We start from the raw sequence: 6040 nt of genomic DNA on the forward strand, positions 1-6040 counted from the left end.
AATGAGATTTATATTGAATGTATCAATGTATTTTTTTCAGTTATAAAAATAAAATAAAATTTGCATGCATATAACTATTCAGTATTCACTACCGAAAGTCAGTACTGTTGCCAGCCACATTTTGCGCAATCACGGCTGCAATTCATTTCTGCTATGTCTCGTTGAGCTCGGCACATCTTGCTACTGGGATTTTTGCTTGTCGCTCAAGAGAAAACTGCTCCAACTACCTGAAGTTTGACGGACACCGGTACAGGTTTTGCTCAAGGAATATCACTATTTAGCTCCAGCCCTCGTCTTGGACCAATGACTGTTGAAAAATTTGCACCGCTTCAGTTTTCATTGAAATATGCAAATTCATTAATGGCTTCAAAAGGAAAATCAACATAAATGAATGAAGTAGATTATTTACGATCAAACAAAAAGTCATAAAAACAAAAAAAATGAACAGACAAGTGGCAGTGTAAACATACACACACATCGGCCACCGTCATTGGACCCTGCTGCGTCTTTACCGCTGCTTTCCTGATTTCCCCATCCTCTGCCAATTTTTAGCCCTCATTTTAGCATATGTAATCTGATTGAAAAACTTTTAACATAGCATATAAATTCAAATAAGATATTGATGAATCACAGATATTTGCATCAAATTTATAAATGAGACCCCCTTTTTTTTTATTCGGAGAGGTAGAGTACAAGCCTACTAAGAGGTAGAAATGGAGTCATGCATAACACGGTATCTGTTGTATGCACGAGAATTGGTTATTTAAGCAGTCTTTTTACTGAGTTCACCACATCTTTGTAGATGACTTTGAAATGTGAGCCATCACAATAAGGAGCATTTCTTGTTTGCTTGCATGCACACAGCATGACAGTCTTGTCTTTGTCAGAGGTGAAGCGGAGTGGAGACAAGTTTGGTGCTTTGGTCTTGTGCGCTCCATCGCAGTAAGGCTGAGGGGAAGAAAAAGCAGTGAACACAAAAATGGAAATTGTCTAAAAGTTCAACAACTCTGTCGATTCCATTTCATCTGCAAAACAATAAAACATACAGGCATATAACACAAAACTTTACTCGAGCACACTAAATGCATTTCTTGAGTTGATAATATCTTTGTGCAGCTGAGATCATAATAATTTTTAACTGTGTTCATAAACAGGAACAGTACAATGACAAAACACATACAGTAGATAATCAAAGTCAAATCACAAAATAAAACCAAGTTGGTGAAAAATTGGACATCATTTTGATTTATTTTTAAAAACCAATGATGAAAAAAGCAGCAGTAAAAAATGTTTTCAGGACAGATTTATAATGGATATAAAAAGCCAAGTGGGCGGAGTTTGCTGCGGCGGCACATCTGCTGGTCATTACAGTTAGTGGGCTTTTTATACCCGGCGTCTGCAGGAAAGAGTTGGCAGATGATTCGCTAAACTTGTCCATCGGTTTCCTCGTTCTCCGAGTACCCTCCTCGTTCCCATTTTTGTGCCATTTTTAAGTGCTAACTACTGTCTGCAGCAATTGAAATTACGATTATTCAAATGATCATTTTTGGTACAAAACAAGAAAATGTTAACACATTTAAAAATATTAAGACTAATTTAAAAAAATAGTATTATAATTACGCAAGTTCCTTTTGGACCAAACTTATAATTATAAATTTATAATAATATGTATTATTACTTATTTATTTATGTTGGCAAAAAGTTGCAGCATGTGCACTATGCAGTAGTACGAGTAATTTTTTCGTACGTAACAAGAAAATGTTTAAACGTAAAAAACAAATAAAAAATATTAAGACAAATACAATTCTTTGAAACACTAATTATGCAAATTCCTTTTGGATGAAACAAAATGTATTAAATTAGTTATATTAAAATTTTAAAAAGGTGCAAATGTATAAATTTAAACAACTCAAAAATTTGTATTAATAATCTTTTTTTTACGATTATGCTGATTTTGTAATTGTGGAGTGTAATACTTGAAATTTTAATTACATTTTGATTAATTGCACAGCCACTACCTGCACTAAATTTTTTTTTGCCCTAAGCTTCAGTATTTTATTCATTAGTACAGTGGTTCTCAAGTCCTCGAGTACCTCTATCCAGCCTATTTTCCATGTCTCCTTCAGCCAACACAGCTGAGGATCGTGATCAGGCTTCATGCAGAGCTTGCTGATTAACTGATCGTTTGAAACGCTTGTGTTGGCTGTTGGAGACATGGAAAACAGGCTGGATTGGGGTATTCGAGGACCGTGGTTGAGAACAACTGCATTAGTATATATGTAGTTGTAAATATGGTTCAGTGTTGTTGTAAAACACTTATGTTAATTGCATATTAGGGGTGGGAATCTTTGAATGTCTCACCAATCGATTCGATTCCCATTTTTGGGTCTGCGATTCTATTCTGAATAGATTTTCGATTAGGTACGATTTTTGATTGACAATGATTTTTGCTTCAATCTATAGATGTGCAAGGAACTGTAATGATCTAGTCCAGTCTGACTCGCTAATGCTAATTAGCGCGCTACTGGCGGCACTTTTATTACTAAAAAGAATGGCTCCACGCTGAAAAAAAATTACTTTAATTGGAGTAACTCGATCGGGACTTTTTCCTTCTACTCTCTAATGTGGCTACAACTTAACAGTGTATTAGATCGCGTGGCCAAACCGGGTACAACATGAACAGCGCTCCAAATAAAGGCACACACAGACAAATACAAGATAGTTAAAATAATTTAAATAAAAGCGATTTGGGGACATTTAAAATCTATTCTGAATCGTACTAAATGAGAATCGATTTTTTGGCACACCCCTATTGCCTATACTGTATCATTAAGACTTAAGCAACGGCCGTCAGGAACTCAGGAAACGTGTGCATGTGCAGCCGAGTTCATTGCTGCATTGCTGTCAGCCAATCACATGACAATGATGACAGCCCTTCGGCCCTAGATGGCAGGCATTTTAGAACCTCCTCAGAGAAAAAGTCTAATGGGGCGGCGTGGCTCAGTGGTCGTATCGCAACCCTGAAGTTGTGGGTTTGATCCCAGGCCATTGTGACCACGTTGCAGTATCCTTGAGATAGATGCTGAACCCCCATTTGCTGATGCTAATAATCAATAGGTGAATGCGTAGGCCAAACGTAAAGTGCTTCGAGGGCCTTGTAAGGTGGAAGAGCGCTGTATACGTTAAGTAACATTTAGCAATTTTTCAGGCCCTCTGCATCAATCGGAGATGTTATGTTCACTATCACACAGACAAACCTGTTTCTTGCTGTGCCCACATGCACACCAGGCGTAGCGTTTTTCAGCAGACAGTCGCACCCTGTAGGGGAGCCGAGCTGCAGGGACAGGCTGGGTAGATTCAGGTCGAAAATGCACCTGTGATGGATGACAGCTAAGATCAACAGCAGTAGGAGAATGTAGGTTTAATGTTTGTAAAAGAGCAACTACTATAATCTTTTTTTTTGTAAGAATGTTATGTTGTTGACTTTTAAAATTGATGAGGTCACATTAATACAAAGTATCAATATACTGTATTACTTCCTGTTCTTTAAAAGACTGAGCTTTCTCAGCAGATCATTTGTAATTGAATTTAAAGTTTCATCTAATTCCACAGGCAGCACGGTGGCTGACTGGTTAGCACGTCCGCCTCCCAGTGCAGAGGACGTGAGATCGAGTCCGGGCTTCGGCCTACCTGGGTGGAGTTTGCATGTTCTCCCCGTGCTTGCGTGGGTTTTCACCGGGTACTCCGGTTTCCTCCCCCATTCCATAGACATGCATGGCAGGTTAATTGAACACTTCAAATTGTCCATAGGTGTGATTGTGAGTGTGGTTGTTCGTCTCTGTGTGCCCTGCGATTGGCTGGCAACCAGTTCAGGGTGTACCCCGCCTACTGCCCGAAGCCAGCTGGGATAGGCTCCAGCACCCCTGTGACCCTTGTGAGGAAAAGCTGCCAAGAAAATGGATAGATCTAATTCCACATACCCCAAAGCGCTCCCATACCCCTACGGGCCTTGTGCATATGGAGGACCAAAACTCAAAATTCAAAATAAATAAATGACTAAAAGTGAAAATAAAAATGGATATAAAAAAATACAATTCAAAAATTAAATAAAAAAATTAAATGGAAAGGGAAATTAAAACAACAACAAATATATAAACACAAATAAATAAATCTGTAATTTTTTTATTCTATTTTTTTATATCCATTTTTATTTTCACCTTTAGTCATTTATTTATTTATTTAGTCATTTATTTATTTTTAATTTTGGCAGTTTACTGGTAGGACAAAATGTTATTCAAATGAGGAGGCAGTCCTAAACGTGTCTTGGGTTGGACTCCGTCGTTGCAAACTGCCTAAGATTTGTCGAGTGAGCGGGTCAACAAACAAGGAAGTCTCGCCGACTTTGAAAACTATGTATGAACTGATGTCGAGTTATGTACTTAACAAAAAAAAAAAAGGTGAAATAACTGAAAACATGTTTTAAAATATATATTCTTGAAAATAGCCATCCTTTGCTTTGGTTACTACTAAGCTCATCGAAAGAATCAAGAATGTGCAAAAAAGTCAGCGAAAAGGGTGGCTTTTTATTTATTTATTTTATTATTTTTATTACTTTTACATAACTCCACATGTGTTCATTAGTTGTCATCATAGTTTTGATGCCTTCAGTGAGAGTCTACAATGTACATAGTCATGAAAATAAAGCAATGTATTGAATGAGAAGGTGTGTCCAAACTTTTGGCCTGTACTGTGTGAGTGTGTAATTTCTACTAAAGTATTTTTAAATCCTAATAAAAGTACTTCTACTTGAGTAATGTAATGTCAATACTTTTGACCTCTTTTTTATTTTGAAGTGTCCCTATATCCGGCAAAATTTGGCATGCTGGCCAATCATACATCATCAAACAGCATAAGTCAAATAGTCGTGTGTTGCACATTATTAAATGGCTTGTAGCACTACTTACGGTTTTCGTCTACAGCCATTGCCACTAGATAGCAACCACCAGTGCCACCACACAGCAGAATTAACATAGGCTTTCTATGTAAACATTTCGGGCCAACTTGTATACATTTTAGTATCTAGAGCTCGCTACCTAAAAGCGGGTGAGTCACTACTATTTACTAATGTGCAAAATTCACTTACCATGTTATTTAGGAATTATGTGTTGATGAAAGCATTACAAAACAGTTTCAAATGGGAAAAAGTGGAAAAGTTTTTTACTCGACGCCTGGCAAACTGGCTTTAGTTATGGGCTGCACCGAAGGTGAGCAAAACAGGCGTGGCGACTTGACACCATTCGAAATAACGCTAAACAACTATTAATTTGATTTCTATATGAGATTATGCACGGACATATTGGAAGAAAATATGAACTTAAACAAAATATAAAACGTAGCACATTTAAAAACTGGCAACGTTAACTAGGTAAGGGACGAAAAATAAGCCTCACCAAAGAGCAGGAAGCAGGTAATAGCGGTTGAGGTCGTTTCAAATGTTTTAGTCCTCTCCAGATCGTGTTCATGTTGCATACGAATAGAATTCTAGCAACTTGCAAGCGGGCAGCTCGGCAACTTCAGTGCAGTACTACAACAAAAAATCAAATATGGCCTCTACAAGCAAGGAGATTGGCTGTAAATGTAAATCCACTGAATGCGTAATGTCCGCACTCCCTCCCCCTCCTACCGCACCCGCGCATGTAAACAAAAAAATGATAAATGACCGTCAACGAACTCGTTTTCCCGCAAAAGAAACACCTCTCATTCACTAGCTGTTTGCTTAGTACGATAGTATACAAATCGATTGCAAGCTGTGATATGCTTGGTGATGTGTATAGTTCTGTCCCATTAAGTCCGTTTGCGAGCAGGCAGACGAAGCAAAAGTACTCACACTCTTATTTAGGCAAGTTAAGTACTGTACACACAGGTGCAAAGCTATTACGTATGTTTTCAAGTGATAAACACAGAAAATCATATATGCGAATACATTCAAAAATATTCTCCCTGCAACAGAGAACTCATTCAAGAGAACATGTAAAACACA

Source organism: Vanacampus margaritifer, chromosome 7, assembly GCF_051991255.1.
Source record: "Vanacampus margaritifer isolate UIUO_Vmar chromosome 7, RoL_Vmar_1.0, whole genome shotgun sequence".
NCBI classification, from domain to species: Eukaryota; Metazoa; Chordata; class Actinopteri; order Syngnathiformes; family Syngnathidae; genus Vanacampus; species Vanacampus margaritifer.